General features: G+C 39.3%; 1 long non-coding RNA gene across 1 annotated transcript in view; it reads right to left on the reverse strand.

Annotated features, from left to right (window-relative positions):
* Window positions 1-6,221: 6,221 nt before the first annotated feature.
* Window positions 6,222-17,671, reverse strand: part of LOC149743810 (uncharacterized) — a 42,858-nt gene continuing 31,408 nt past the window's right edge. The window contains exon 4 of the long non-coding RNA XR_016391765.1: window positions 6,222-17,292. This is a non-coding gene — a long non-coding RNA (uncharacterized LOC149743810). The remainder of the gene's footprint in view (window positions 17,293-17,671) is intronic.

The raw sequence follows: 17,671 nt of genomic DNA on the forward strand, positions 1-17,671 counted from the left end.
ACTGATAGTGGGAATGTAAATTGGTGCAGCCTCTATGGAAAACAGTATGAAGGCTTTTCAAAAAATTAAAAATAGAACTACCATAGGATTCAGCAATTCCACTTTTATGTATTTATCTGAAGGAAATGAGAATGCTCACTCAAAGGGATATCTGCTCCTTCATGTTCACTGCAACATTATTTACAAAAGCCAAGACATGAAAATAACCTAAGTGTCCACTGATGAGATGTGAGATAGATAGACAGATATAGATATAATATTATTCAGCCATAAAAAAGGAAATTTTGCCATTTGCAACATGCATAGACCTTGAGAGCATATGCTAAGTGAAATAAGTCAGACAGAGAGACAAATTCCATGTGATCTCACTTTTATGTGGAATCTAAAAAGAAAAAAAATGAACTCATAATACAGAGAACAAATTGGTGGCTGCCAGAAGCAGGAGACGGGGAGTGTGAGAAATGGGTGACAGTGGTCAAAAGGTACAAACTTCCAGTTAAAAAATAAATAAGCCCTAGGGATGTCATGTACAGCATGGTGACTCTAGTCTGTACTATACTGTATATTTGAAAGTTGCTAAGAGAGTAGATCTTAAAAGTTCTCATCACAAGAAAAAACAAATTTGTTACAACATGTGGTGATGGATGTTAACAAGACTTATTGTGGTGATCATTTCACATTATTATATACCAGCAGTCCCCAAACTTTTTGGCACCAGGAACCGGTATCATAGAAGACAATTCTTCCACTGACTGGGAGGGGGATGGTTTCAGGATGATTCAAGTGCATTACATTTCTTGCATACTTTATTTCTATTATTATTACATTGTAATATATAATGAAATAATTATACAAAGCAATTGATTTATTATGGTCTCTGTGCAGTCAAACCTCTCTACTAATGATAATCTGTATTTGCAGCCGCTCCCCAGTGCTAGCTAGCATCACTGTCTCAGCGCCACCTCAGATCCTCAGGCATCAGATTCTCGTAAAGAGCGCGCAACCTAGATCCCTCACATGTGCAGTTCACAGTAGGGTTTGCACTCCTATGAGAATCTAATGCTGCTGCTGATCTGACAGGAGGCAGAGCTCAGGCAGTTATGCAAGTGATAGGGAGCGGCTGTAAATACAGATGAAGCTTTGCTCTCTCACCTGCTGCTCACCTCCTGCTGTGAAGGCCGGTTCCTAACAAGGGGTTGGGGACCCGTGTTATATATAATACATTGAATCATTAAGTTGTAACCTGAAACTAATATAACATTATATGTCAATTATATCTCAATTAAAGAAAATTAAAAAACAAAACCAAAAAACCCCATAATGAGATACAGTACCAAGTGCTGGCAAATATGTACTTGGAATTCTCTTACATCACTGATGGGAATGCAAAATGTTACAGCCCCTTAGAGAAGTTTTGCAGTCTAATAAATTGAACATACACATACAATATTACCATGTAGTCCTACTCCTATGTATTTACTCATGAGAAATTAAAACTGGTTTACACAAAAAAATTGAACATGAATTTTTAGTGTTTTTTATTCATAACCCCCTACCCTGGAAATAAATGAAATATCCACTGGTGAATGGAGAAACCAGCTGTGGTACATCTATACAATGGAATGCTGCTTAGCAATAAAATGAACTGAACTACTGATACACACCAACATCATGGATAAATCTTATACGTATTTTGCTAAGTGAAAGATACAAAGGCCGCGAGGGAAATCTGAGAGATGACAAAGCTGTCACATATCTTCATTGTGATGGCAGTTACATGACTGTGCATTTTGCCAAAACTCAGAACTCTTAACTTTTACTCCTAAATTTTCTCTACTTAGCATTAAATTACTTATTTTCTCTCAAATTCTTTAGAAACAAAGAAGCATCTGCATCCTCTACTCATACTTTTATAGAACAGTAATTAAACATCTGAAAATGATGGATACGATTTGAAATACTGTGCAAATAGAGAATTATTAGAAAATAATTTGTTGGTTCATTCTCTCTAATATTTATTTTTAAAAACACGCACAGAAGAGGGGGGACCTTCAAGATGGTGGAAGAGTAAGACGTGGAGATCACCTTCCTCCCCACAAATACGTCAAAAATACAACTAAATGTGGAACAACTCCTACAGGACACCTACTGAACACTGGAAGAAGACCTCAGACTTCCCAAAAGGCAAAAAACTCCCCACGTACCTGGGTAGGACAAAAGAAAAAAGAAAAAACAGAGTCAAAAGAATAGGGATGGGACCTGCACCTTTGGGAGGGAGCTGTGAAGGAGGAAAAGTTTCCACACATTAGGAAACCCCCTCACTGTTGGAGATGGGGGTGGGCAGGGGGGGAGTCTCAAAGCCACAGAGGAGAGCGCAGCAACAGGGGTGCAGAGGGCAAAGCAGAGAGATTCCCGCACAGGGTATCGGTGCCGACCACCACTCAACAGCCTGAGAGGCATGTCTGCTCACCTGCCATGGTGGATGGGGGCTGGGAGCTGAGGCTCAGGAATTGGAGGTCAGATCCCAAGGAGAGGACTGGGGTTGGCTGCAGGAACACAGCCTGAAGGGGGCTAGTGCGCCACAGCCAGCCAGGAGGGAGTCCGGGAAAAAGTCTGGAACTGCCCAAGAGGCAAGACACCACTGTTTCAGGGTGAACGAGGAGACAGGATTCCTCCACTGTCAGCCCACAGAGGCAGAGCACAACATAAATGAGCTCCAGAGACGGGCGCAAGCCGCAGCTAATGGCACAGACAACAGAGATGAGCATGAAATGCTAACGCTTCTGCTGCAGCCACCAAGAAAATACATATATTTTTGTAACCTGAAACTAATATATATATATATATATAACATATAGATACATACATACATATATATATACATATATATATGTATGTATATACATATACATATATATATATATATATATATATTTCCTGAAAATATTCAGGAAAAAAAGCATACGCACTTTTTGGCCAACCAAGCAAGCAGGCAATGTAAATCCGCACTACAAAGAAGTCTCACTTACCACAGATCCAAAGGGCCATCCGAAAAAAGTACAAAAACCACAGAGGCAGGACAGGCCATAGAGAACAGGGAGCCTTGTTACCCTGATGGGCGGGATGTAAGTCGCCAACAGCTACTCTGGAGAAGTGTATGGTGTTTCCTGAAACATTTAAAACACAGAGCTACAGAGTACAGGGCACTTTCACTCATGGGCATATATCTTGGGAAAACTAAAAATCAAAAAGACACAGCCACCCCAAAGTTTAGGGCTGCTCTGTTTACAAAAACCTTGACTTCGGTACACCTTAAATATCCCAGGAAAGAGAAAAATGGATAAACAAGTTGTGGTACTTATGTACAATGGAATATCACTCAGCCATGAAATCAATGTAATAAGGCCAGCAGCAGCATAAGAGTGGATTTAGGTACGATGATTCTAAGTGAAATAATTCACAGAGAAAAAGAAACTTATCATAAGATATCACTTATAGAGGGAATGTAAACATGGCTACACATGAGGTGAATTACAAAACAGAACAGAGTCACACATTTAGGAAAAGCACTTATGCCTGCTTAAGGGGAAAGGTGAGGTGGGGTGATGAATACAACCAGAGTTTGAAATTAACACAGATACCATTCCATAAACCAAATATGTAATAGACAAGACCTACGCTTTGCTCAATGAACTGGACTCAACACCCCCTATGCACCGCACAGGAATATATCTGCTTAGTAAAAATCTTAAAACCTGTGTGTCTCTGTAAGGGAATCAAGGGTGTGTAGAGCGGCATAAACAGAGCAGTGAAAATCAGCTAAACCCCATTATAAAAATAAATTTCAAAGAAAAGAAAAACACAAATACAGTGACAGAGAGAGAAATTCTTACAAAATTCGTTCAGGGGCTGTGATGCACCCTGGATTGACCATATCTACACCCACAGCTGGATGAGACATAAGGCTGGACACTTGGGGCTAAGAGGATTGGTGAGTTTGGGTGAGGAAATGCAGACCCTTTAAAGCAAAACTGCGTGCCCCCATTCCATGGGTCCCAACTCTCATCTTCCTACAGCTAAAACATGCATGGGAAACACAAAGCATGGTACACCGCGTGATCGGGATCGGTATCTAAAACGCACCTCATTTTTCCTCTCCTAGAACTCAGGATCGCCATTCCAGCTGCTTTACTGAAAATCTCCCCATTAGGAGAGTCAGCGCTTTTAACCTCCTGTTTCGCACAACCTGCAGTTAGTGCGGAGGATGAATGGGATGAGGGGGAACCAATGAGAGAATAGCTGTAGGTGTTTGGACGGGAACATGTCACTCTAATTTCCCATCAGGAAGAAGAATTAACCAAAGGCTCAGCCTGCCGCCCTGGAACCAGAATAGGGCCTGAAGCAATCCTGTGGTTTTGTGGCCAGCTCACAAAAAACCGAGTTGAAAAATGGAGCTCAGGGGCACTGCAATTCACAAACCTGCAGAGTTATAAAGGACAACTATCGTCGAAAAATATATTGAGGTAAGGCAAAGAAGTGGATTTGAAACCAAGGCAAAATTGCAGGAAACAGCCTTCAAGAGGTAGATTGGAGTCTCCTTTAAAGCACATGAAAAGCGGCAGAACTTCGACAATGATGCAGTTGGCCAAAAAGGGCGTATGCGTTTTTTCCTGAATATATTCAGGAAAAACCGCATACGCCCTTTTTGGCCAACCACGCAAGCAAGTTGGCAATGCAAAACCACACTACAAAAACATCTCACTTCTAACCGGTCCAAAGGGTTATCTGAAAAAAGTGTAAAAAACAGAGAGGCAGGACAGGCCATGGAGAACGGGGAGCCTTGTTACCCTGATGGGCGGGAGGTAAATTGCCAACAGCCACTCTGGAGAAGTGTATGGTGTTTCCTGAAACATCCTAAAAACAGAGCAACAGAGTACAGTGCACTTCCACTCACAGGCATATATCTTGGGAAAACTAAAAATCAACAAGACACCACCACCCCAAAGTTTAGGGCTGCTGTGCTTACAAAAACCTCGACTTCGGTACAACTTAAAAATCCCAGGAAAGAGAAAAATGCGTAAAAAAGTTGTAGTACTTACGTACAATGGAATATCACTCAGCCATGAAATCAACTTCATAAGGCCAGTAGCAGCATAATGAGTGGATTCAGGTACGATGATTCTAAGTGAAATAAGTCGCACAGAAAAAGAAACTTATCATGAGATATCACTAATAGAGGGAATGTAAACTTGGCTACACATGAACTGAATTACAAAACAGAAAAGAGCCACACATTTAGAAAACACACTTACGCCTGCTTAAGGGGAAAGATGAGGTGGGGTGAAGCATAAAAGTAGAGTTTGAAATTAGCACAGATACTGTTCCATAAACCAAATATGTAATAGTGAAGACATACTCATTGCTCAATGAACTGGACTCAACATACCCTATTCACCGCCGAGGAATATATCTGACTATTAAGAATCTTAAAAAGTATTTATTTATATCTCTCTGTAAGTGAATCAAGTGCGTGTAACACAGCATAAACAGCAGTGGAAATCAGCTAAACACCATCATAAAAATAAATATATTCAGGAAAAACGCATACGCTCTTTTTGGCCATGCAAACAAGCACCAAATGCAAATCAGCACTACAAAGAAGTCTCACTACACATTCGTCAAAAGCGCCATCCTGGAAAAGTGTAAAACCAGAAATGCAGCACAGGCCATGGAGAAAAGGGAGCCTTGTTAAGTTGATGGGGGGAATGTAAATAGGCACGGCCACTCTGGAGAAGTGTATGGTGTTTCCTAAAACATCTAAAATGAAGAACTACAGAGCATATGGCACTTCCACTCTTGGGCGTATATCTTGGGAAAACCAAACATCGACAGGACACAGGCACTGCTACGTTTAGTGTTACTCTGTTTAGAAATGCCTCGACTTGGGTACAACTTACATGTCCTTCGAAGTAAAAAATGGATAAAGAAGATGTGGTACTTATTTACAATGGAATATTACTGAGCAATTAAATCAGTGAAATAAGGCCAGTTGCAGCAACTCGTGGAGGTACGATCATTCTATGTGACATAAGTCAGACATAAAAAGAGACTTATCATAAAGTATCACTTATAGATGGTATCTAAAAATGGCTACACATGAACTCAATTACAAAACAGAAACAGAGTCACACATTTAGGAAACACACTTATGGCTGCTAAAGGAGAACGGTGGGGTGGGGTGATGCATAAATGAGGAGGATGGAATTAGCATAGATACGGTTCCATATACAAAATAGGTAATCGACAGGACCTACTGTATATCTCAAAGAGCTGGACTCAGCACACTGTTGTCACCGGAAAAGGATATATAAGACTGGTAAGAATCCTTAAAAAATTTATTGATGTCTCTCTTTAAGTGAATCAAGTGGATAGATGTAGAACAGGAAGAAAGGCAGTATTGAAAATCAGCTATACCCTATTATAAAATTAAATAACAAGAACAAAAAAAAAGACAGTGAGAGAGAGACAAATTCTTACAAAATTTGTTCAAGGGCTGTGATGCAACCTGGACTGAACACGTCTAGACACACAGCTGGATGGGACGTAAGGCTCTACACTCCTGGGCCTGAGAGGCTTGGTGAGGATGGGACAGCAAATGCAGCACTTTTAGAGTAATATTGCCTGGCCCCCATTCCATGGGTCCCGCATCTCCAGGTGCAGGGGACACTTCCTACAGCTAAAACATGAATGGGACATCCAGAGGATGGTACACTGTCTGTTCAGGAAGAGTTTGGGAAAGTCACCTCATCTCCACTTCTCCTGGTATTCGGGTTCCCCAGCTCCTTTCCTTAGAGTCTCCCCACTTTGGAAAGGCAGCACACTCAACAGCCGGTTTTGCACAGCTTGGAATTTTCTGTGAGAAGAAGGGGAATGGGGGGATGGAATGAGACACAAGCCCTAGATGTTTGGACAGACATATGCCACTCTAGTTTCCTAATCTGGAATAAGAATTTCCCTATCCTTCAGGTGCCCCAGTAACCGGAATGGGTCTGTAGAAATCCTGCCCCTTTGTGGCTGCTTCCCTAAACAAGAGGTTGAAAACTGGTGCTCAGGGGCACTGCAATTCACAAACATGCAGGGTTGTAACTGACACCTCTAATGGAGTCATTTCTTGAGCCAAGTATTCATAAAGGCCTTGTAGCAAGGCAGAATTGCAGGAAAGGGATTTCAAGAGGTAGTTTGCACTCGCCATTAAAGCATATGCAAAGCTGCTGAACATCGCCAATGATGCAGTTTGCCAAAAAGGCCGTATGTGTTATTCTTTAATATATTCAGGAAAAACCCTTACTCCATTTTTGGCCAACAAAACAGGAGGGTAATGTAAATTAATACTACAAAGAGGTATCACTTCGCACCAGTCAGAATGGCCAAGCTCACAAAATGTAAAACCTGAAATGCAGGACAGGGCGTGGAGAAAAGGGAACCCTGACAAGCTGATGGTGGGAATGTAAATTGATTACAGCCACTGTAGAGAAATGGGTGGTGATTCCTTAAAAATCTCAAAAACAGAGCTTCAGAGCATATGGCGCTTCCACTCCTGGGCCTGTATGTTGGAAAAAACGTAAATTGACAGGACCCATGCACTCCAAAATTTATGCAGCCCTGTTTACAAAAGCCTCTACTTGGTAGCTACCTAAACGTCCTTGGAAGGAAGACTGGATGAAGAAATTATGGCAGATATGTACAATGGAATATTACTCAGCCATTAAATGAATGGAATAAGGCCATTTGCAGCCACTCGGAAGGACACAGATACATTCATACTAAGTGTCATAAATCAGACAATGATAAATATCATATGATATTACTTATCGGTGGAATCTAACAATTGATACAAAGATACTATCTTACAACACAGAAACAGAGTCCCAGACTTAGAACACAAACTTATGGTTACCAAACTGGAAAGGTGTGTTGGAGGCATAAATCATGAGGTTGGAGTTAGTATATACATATTTACAGAGAGAAAATTTGTAATCAACATGGACCTGCTGTAGAGCACTTGGAACTCTTCTGAACACCCTTTAGTAACCTCAATGGGAAAATAATTCCAGAAAGAATATATAGTCATCTCTGTATAAGTGAATCATGTTGGTGTATATCAAAAGGGAACACAACATGGTAAATCAACTATACTCCACTATAAATTTAAAATTGAATTATAGAAAAGAAAAATGATCACTAAATTCGTTTAGTCTCAGTTAACGTGCTAGTGTCACATCCCTGGACACAGACACAATTTGGTCCCAAGGCTGGACTGTTGTGGGCCTAAGGACCTCGGGAGGATATGCCAGCTAATTCGACCCCTTGAACATGTAGTACCTGGTCCCCTCTGCATGGGATCACAATCTCCAGATCTAAGTGTGCCCTCATACTAGTAAACCAACCCTCTGACACACAAAGGATGGTGGACTCTCTGGGCTGGATGACATTTGGAAAATCACCTGGTCTGAACATATCCTCGTGTTTAGGTTCCGACCTCCCGACTCCTTCATTAGGGTCATCCCACTCTACAAGACAGCACCCTCAACAGGTGATTTTGCAGGGGTATATACTAGTTCGGGGGATGAAGGGTAACGGGGAAGAAGGAATGGGACAGAAGCCCTTAAATGTTTGGTCAGGCACATTCCACTCTAATTTAAAACCCAGGAACAGGACTTTCCCTACATCTAAGGTTGTGTCAGTAACCAGAGAGGGACAGTAGAAATCCTGCCGCATTCTGTTTCCCATAACAACAATTCTAAAACTGGACCTTATAGGCACTTCACATTCACAATGCCTGGGGAGCTGTAAATGGCAACAGCCCTCAAAAAATGTCTTGGGGTAGGTAATCGAAATAGACTTCAAAACAAGGCAACCTTTCAATAACCCTTTTTCAAGGGGTAAATTTTACTCACACTGTTCAAAAAAAAAACAGCACATATGAAGGTGCTCACCATTGCTTTATGTTAGACAAATGCAAATCAGATGTACAAAGAAGTATCACCTGGAACCACTCAGAATAGCCATCCTCACAATGTCTCGAAACAAGAAATGCTTCAGAGGGTGTGGAAAAAAGAGAAACCTACTACTTATTATTTTTTAATCTGTGTTGGGTCATCGTTGCTGCGTGCGGCTTCTCTATAGTTGCAGCAAGCGGGGGCTACTCATCGTTGTGGTACGCAGCCTTCTGTTTGCGGTGGCTTCTCTTGTTGTGGAGCACAGGCTCTAGGCACACAGGCTTCAGTAGTTGTGGCACGTGAGCTCAGTAGTTGTGGCTCGTGGGCTCTAGAGCACAGACTCAGTAGTTGTGGTGCACAGGCTTAGTTGCTCTGCAGTGCGTGGGATCTTCCAGGGCCAGGGCTCGAACCTGTGTCCTGTGCACTGGCAGGCGGATTCTTAACCACTGTGCCACCAATACTACGTTACTAGTGGCAATGCCAACTGGTAACAGCCACTATGGGGCACAGAATGGAGGTTACCAGAGTAAGGGGAGGCAGGAGGGATAAACTGGAAATTGGGATTAACATATACACGCCACTACATATAAAAGAGATATCAAATAAGGGCCTACTGTATAGCACAGTGAACTCTACTCAATACTATGTAATGACCTGTATGGGAAAGGAATCCAAAAGGGATTGGATATATGTATAACTGCTTCACTCTGCTGTGCAGCAGAAAGTAACACAACATGATGGTAAATCAACTATACTCCAAAAAAATTGAAATTGAAATGAAATGAAATAAAATAAAATAAAATAGAGCTACCAGATGATCCAGCAAGTTCACTCCTGTGCGCATATCTGGAGGAAACCATAAATCGAAAAGACACATCTTCCCCAATGTTCACTGCAACACTCTTTACAATAGCGAAGACATGGAAGCAACCAAAATGTCCATCAACATATGAATATAGGTAAAGGATATGTGATACATATATATAATGGAATATAACACAGCCATAAAATAGAAGAAAATAATGCCAATTGCAGTAACATGGATGGACCTAGAGATGATTGTACTAAGTGAAGTAAGTCAGACGCAGTAAGACAAATATTGTATGATATCACTTCTAGGTGGAACCTAAAAATTGATACAAATGAACTAACTTACAAAACACAGGCAGACTCACAGACTTGGAAAACAAACTTATGGTTACCAAAGGGGAAAGGTGGATGGTAGGGATAAATCAGGAACTTGGGGGAAACATACGAATACTGCTATATATAACATAGATAAGCAACAAGGACCTACTGTATAGCACAGAGAACTCTACTCAATATTCTGGGAATACCTTTATCAGAAAAGAATCTGAAAAAGAATGAATATATGCATATGTGTAACTGAATCACTTGCTGTGCAGCTGAAATGAACACAACGTTGTAAATCAACTATACTCCAAGAAAATTTAAATTACAAAATAAAGAAAATCACCTATATTTCAAAAGAAAAAAAGAATTCCCACATATTTTTATGGCTTGATAGCTTACTTTTTTAGTGCTCAATATTATCCCATTCACAGAATATATTAATACTGTATCATTTCATTCACCTATTGGAGGACACATTAGTTTCATTCACATTTTGGCAATATTGACTTAGGTGCTATAAACATCCATATGCAGGTTTTCGTCTGGAAGTATGTTTTAAACTACTTTCAGTAAATATCCATGAGAACACTTGCCGGATTGTACAGTAAGGGAATGTTCAATATTATAGCAAGTGTCAATCAGACTACCAAAGTAGGTGTATTATTTTTCATTTCCACCAATAACAAATGACATTTCCTATTGTTCCACATCCCCTACAGAATTTGTTCTTGTCATTGTTCACATTTTAGCCATTCTAATGGCTAAAATCTTATGTAAATATATTGTTAATTTGCTTTTTGATGGCAGCATGTAATCTGAATTATTCTTCTGTATACTTATATGCATAGTGTCTATTTTCTTTGGTGAGGTGTCCGTAAAGTATATTGGTCCACATCTTATTTAGGCTGCTTTCATTTTTTTCTACCCAATCTGTATTTGTTTTATTTATTTTCGTGCCTTATTGCATTACCAAGGACTTGGAGTAAAATATGGAAAAGGAGTCATGAGAGGGAACATCCTTGCTTTTACCTGAACTTAGTGGAAAAGCTTCATGTTTTTGACCATTAATCATGATGTCAGATAAAAGTTTCCTCTAGATCTTTGTTATCAACTTGAGAAAGCACCAGTCTATTTCTTTAACTGAGAGTTTTTATGAAGAATGAGTGTTAGATTTTTTCAAAGGTCTTCTGAATCTATTGATATGCTAACGATTGTCTTTAGGGTGTTGATATGATGGATATAATTATTTGATTTTAGAATGTTGAACCAGCCTTGCATAGTTGGGATTATTCCCTCTCATTCATGATATAAAATTCTCTCAAAATATTGTTGGATTCGATTTGTTAATATTTTGTTGAGGATTTTTACATTGATGTTCCTGAGAGATATTGGTCAGTTTTATTTACTATTCATATGTTCCTCTAAGTTTGGATGCTGTGGATTTAGTATCAGACATTCATTTGGGGGAGATTCTCAGTCATTTTTAAAAAATATTTTCTGTTCTTTGCTATCTTTATTCTCCTCCTGCTATACCCATTATGTATAGGTCACAGCATTTTCATTGTTCCACAATTATTGATTACTCTGATCTGTTGATTTCTTTCCTGCCCATTTTCTCTTTTCTTTTGAGATTTAAAGGTTTCTCTTGATATGTCTTCAAGCTCACAGATGTTTCTCCTCAGCCAGCTCTTTGACTGCTAAAACAAAATACGAGGGACTTGGTATTTTATAAATAACAGAATATTTTTGTTTTCTCATAATTGCTGAGGCTGAAAATTTTCAAGAACAAGTTACCAGGGGATTCACTGGTGGCGCAGTGGTTAAGAATCTGCCTACCAATAAAGCGGACACAGGTTGGAGCCCTGGTCCTGGAAGATCCCACATGCCATGGAACAACTAAGCCCCCATGCACCACAAATACTGAGCCTGTACTCTAGAGACCACAGGCCACAGCTACTGAGCCCGTGTGCCACAACTACTGAAACCTGCACACCTAGAGCCCATGCTCTGCAACAAGAGAAGCCACCCAATGAGAAGCCCGCACGCTTGGCAATGAAATCATGTGATGGGCATGAGATTTGTGTGCTACATTTATTAGGTCACTGATCCCATGTTTGAGGTCTCTGGCCTCATGACCTAATCACCTCCCAAAAGCTCCACCTCCTAATACCATCAACATGGGAGCTGGGTTTCAAAATTTTAAAATTAGAGGTACAAAATGTTTACACCATAACAGGGACCACAGAGTTAACTGATTTTTCCTTTCATGTTAAAGGTTTGCACATTTATATTTATTATATACTCCCAAAACCCTTGTTCTTTTTTTTAAGATTCTTTTCCCATATATGCCAGTACACAACATTGAGTAGAGTTCCCTGTGCTATAAAGCAGGGCCTTATCAATACTTATCTATTTTATATATACTATTGTGTATAGGTCAGTCCCAATCTCCCAATTTATCCCTTCCCCACTTATCCCCTGGTAACCATAAGCTTGTTTTCTATATCCATGACTCTATTTCTGTTGTGTAAATAAGTTCATTTGTACCTTTCTTTTCTTTTTTAGATTCCTCATATAAGCAATATCAAATGATATCTGTCTTTCTGTGTCTGACTTGCTTCACTCAGTATAACAATCTCTAGGTCCATCCATGTTGCTACAAAACCCTTAATTGTTAAGGATAACTCTCAATTTTTTCCAGTATCATCAGCAATTCTTTCTGTCAGACATGTGATAACACTTTTTAAACAGGGATATTGAGACCAAGGCTCCTGACCTGCAAACAAACAAAACATCATTTATATAGTGAAAACTTATCATGTCAAAGGATGAAAGCACTTGGTGTAAATCCCTTTGCACCCACTGCTGACAGAGGGCAGAGGAGTTTGACTCACTAATCTTCCTTACGTGCACTTCTTCCTAACGGGGTATTCCATCTAAAACTTATAAGAAGTGGGAATGCATCATGGAACACACCAATCTCTACTACAGATTCTGAAGCAGCAAAAAAACAAAAACAAAAACATGATGAATCCATCCAAACGGTTCTGTCCACATTGTTGCAGTAGTTTCCCTCGCACTGTGAACCCTTTTCAAACCATATCACTTGAACCTACTTTCATTTTTTTCAACAAAAATAATGTTAATCTGCAGTCACACGCTCCAGTAATATTACACTATCCCTTGTGCAAGTGCGTAGGGATTTGAGGAGCTATGGGAAGCTATCATAAGAGGTTGCCTAGAGTAATTAGGACATTTCATTTAATGTTGGCTCTTCTCCCTAAGATGTCTGCTCTCCTCTTCTTTTTGTAGCTACTAGCATTGAGAAAGTGACCAAAATAAGGCCCTTCTCTTTTACTGCCCATGAATGCAGCTGTGATTAACCCCACAGACATTGGTGCTTCCAGAATCCCCTGAACCTACTGACCCTCCAGGCATGGCATGACATAGATAAGGATGGTGACGTGTATACTTGTATAGAGCATGCTATAAAATTTTCGAGTCTTCCCTTCCTCATAATTCCAAAGAATAGATTTCTTTGGATTTCTGCTTAATGCTGCTGGAGTTGGTACATAAGTTGAGGGAGGTATCAGGGCACACCAAAAGAGAGGGTAACTGAACAGAAAATACAAGCAGGTATATTTCTGTGTAGTTTCAAGCAGCTTATTTGCTATATCAACCATGGTGACATGTTGAGCCTTCCTCTTTCTACTAGTAGTACAACAAATATAAAGGATAATTAGGCTGCTTGTTTTATCCCCACCTCTCTCAATTGATCTGCATTCACATATAGGACAATGAAGTGCCCTTTCTACCATCTTAACCAATACTTGAGAACTAGAAAATGTCCAGATTTTTCCAGGGATTATTTTCATATTCCCCAATCAGGACTATGAAGAAATCTAACCTATTGTGTTTAATGAAGTCATATCTCTGACGGCATCCCATCATCAACAAAACTGGAAAAAAATTTGAAGGGTCTTAGATTTACCATATTTGAAATTCCAATATTTTAGCCTGACACATTTTTGGATTTTAGAAAAAAATATTTTACATGAGACAAAAAATCATTTTTATGACACAAAAAGACAGCAATAGTTTTATATTTTTATCTGTTCCACTTGCACACAAATGTCTCATGGGGTTACGTAAAGCAGTCCTGTTGGGTGCTGTGCATGGTGCAAGTATGGATTAAAGCTTAGGGATCTTAAGCTTCAGTCACCTGAAACTTTTAAATTAGGATGCAAGCAATCCTGTCCAACATTTGAGCAGAGCAAGACACTGTCTTTATTTTATTTGTCAGGTAATTAATCTTCTTTTTCCCCAAAGAGAGAAACAACTGGCATCTTCCATCAATGTGTTGTACAAAAATCTTTGAACACAGAGTGCAAGCAGAGTCTGTTACAAGATGTGAAAAAAAAAAAGAGAGAGACCCTTGTGGCATTTTCTCCTAACTTATTGCAATCTCCCATTTAAAATGTGGGAATAATCAATCTTCTGAGGAAAAAAACCCAAGGAAGGTTTTTGCTTCTGTGGAATAATGGGATTGCGAAAGATTTCAGGAGGCCAGACGAATTAGTAAGAATGACCATGAGAAATCAGAGAAAAGTCAAACCCATGGATGAAGTGATGTTTACCTCTGTGAATCAGTGAGAAGTAGGAGCAAATGAAAAGAAAGCTGAATACAACATTTTCTGAATAAATGTAACCTTTCAGCTGTCATAGAAAAATTAATAGTCACTATGATACAACATATTTAGTTTAGAAAGTTAATTAAAGATTAATAATTAGATTTATTGAAGAAAGGAAAACATATTTGTGGTTTAGAATAAATAATGTGTTCTGCTACAGATAATAAGACTACATAAATAAACAGAAATAAGACTAAATAAATAAATAGGAAAATAACAAATTAGATGTTATTAACATTAAAAACTGACACTCATCTAAAGAAAGAGAAGGATAGACAGAAAGAGAGAAGAACTCATAGCAAGCATATATTAAAAACTCCTAAATAAGAAGTCTTCGGATGTTAAAAAAAAAAAAGAAGTCTTCAATTAGAAGATAATGTAATAGCAAAAATGGGGAAAATATACCAAAAGATATTTCAAAAAAGAGAGTACAGAATGTTAATTAAACATATCAAAACATGCTTGGCTTCTTAGTAGTCAATTAAATGCAAAAAAGTGATACCTTTAATTATCACTCACCAACCAGAAAGTTCAAATGAAAATGACAGGTATTATCAAGTTTGACAAGAATGTGCATAATCCTTGAATCTCATTCACTGCTGCTGAGGATAAAAAATCATACAAATGAGTGAAGTAAGTCAGAAAGAGAAAGACAAATACCATATGCTAACACATATACATGGAATTTAAGAAAAAAAATGTCATGAAGAACCTAGGGGTAAGACAGGAATAAAGACACAGACCTACTAGAGAATTCCTACTATACATGGAATTTAAGAAAAAAAATGTCATGAAGAACCTAGGGGTAAGACAGGAATAAAGACACAGACCTACTAGAGAATGGACTTGAGGATATGGGGATGGGGAAGGGTAAGCTGTGACAAAGCGAGAGAGTGGCATGGACATGTACACACTACCAAACGTAAAATAGATAGCTAGTGGGAAACAGCCGCATAGCACAGGGAGATCAGCTCGGTGCTTTGTGACCACTTAGAGGGGTAGGATGGGGAGAGTGGGAGGGAGCGAGATGCAAGAGGGAAGAGATATGGGAACATATGTATATGTATAACTGATTTGCTTTGTTATAAAGCAGAAACTAATACACCATTGTGAAGCAATTATACTCCAATAAAGATGTAAAAAAAAAAGAAAAAGAAAAATCATACACGTTTTGAAAATATTTAGAAATATCTAAAAAGATAAACACATGAAAGCTATGACTCGAACATTTTACTACTACATGTACGCTGAACAATAATTTATACACACACCACCAAAGCTCAAGTTCTAGAATTTATATACCAGTGCTATTCTCAACAGACACAAACTGAAAATCACTCATATTGTAATATACATTGGAATAAATTGTTAAATATTTACACTATGAAATCCTATGCAACAGTGGCAATGCATGATCACAACAGGAAACCATACAGGCATATTCACAAGCAATATAAAATAAAAAAGCCGAATCCAAAAGTGATTTTACTGTGCCATAACATTTATATAAACTACAAAATACAGGTAACATGATCTTTTTCTTAGATACAAGAACAATCTTAAACCTTAAGGGGAGTCACTAGAATGGGACCAGGGGGCCTCTGAGTATCTGGCAATTTTCTGTGTCTTTATCTAGAAGCTATGTATAGTGTATTCAGATTCTGAATTTTCTGAAATTTGTCATTTCCTTACAAACCATGCATGTTTTTAGTTGTTTTTTATACATAACAAAAAGTAAAAACGATAGACTAGGGAAGGTAATTATATTAGCACTTTAATATCCATGCTTTTCAAGGTGGAACTGAAAGGTATTAAATACTTGACACTGTGATTACTCCTTAAAAGGTGAAAATTTGAGATTAATAAATAAGACATACTTCTTCATATATAATCCTCAAACAGGAGGGGTAGAAAGGAGTATTATTATGTTTTTATTTAATACAGAATTGTTAAGATAGAAAATAATGAAAACAGACTAGGTTTAAAAAAGAGCACAATGGACTTCCCTGGTGGCACAGTGGGTAAGAATTTGCCTGCCAATGCAGGGGACAGGGGTTCAATCCCTGGTCTGGGAAGATCCCACATGCTGCAGAGCAACTAAACCCGTGTGCCACAACTACTGAGCCTGCGCTCTAGAGCCAGCAAGCAACAACTATTGAGTCTGCATGACACAACTACTGAAGCCCATGCACCTAGAGCCCATACTCCACAACAAGAGAAACGACCACAAGGAGAAGTCCGTGCACCACAACGATGAAAGCCCTGCTTGACACAACTAGAGAAAACATGTGCAGCAATGAAGACCCAACACAACCAAAAATAAATAAAATTAAATCTTCTGAATTCTGAGATGACTCACTCACGTGGCTGTAGGTAAGAGGCCTCAGTTCCTTGCCACATGGATCTCTCCTTAGGTCTGCTTGAGTGTCCTCATGACATGGCAGCTGGCTTACCCCAGGATGAGTGATCTAGCAGAAACCAAAGCAGAAGCTGCAATGTCTTTTATAATTTTGGATGCTTCACTTTGTCATTTCTGCAATTTCTTATTAGTTTAACAGTCAGCCCTTTTCAAGTGCGAGGAGCCACACAGGTACATGAAGACTGGGAGATAATTAGGGGATAATTAGGGCCATCTTAGAGGCTGGCTACCAAAGTGCTGACTAGCCAAAAACTGAATTTTGTTTTCTTCACTTCTGGAGAGAAAATGGTCAGTGAATCTCATTGGTGGTCTTTGAGGTGTACCAAAGCTACCTCTTGCCCTCACCCCCAGCCATGTGGCTGACAGGGTCTTGGTGCTCCAGCCGGGTGTCAGGCCTGTGCTTCTGAGGTGGGAGAGCTGAGTTCAGG

The sequence above is a fragment of the Delphinapterus leucas genome, unplaced genomic scaffold (genome assembly GCF_059928025.1).
Source record: "Delphinapterus leucas isolate spDelLeu-1000000601 "Yukka" unplaced genomic scaffold, BTC_Dleu_Yukka2 spDelLeu_asBTCV2_sq74, whole genome shotgun sequence".
Taxonomy (NCBI): Eukaryota; Metazoa; Chordata; class Mammalia; order Artiodactyla; family Monodontidae; genus Delphinapterus; species Delphinapterus leucas.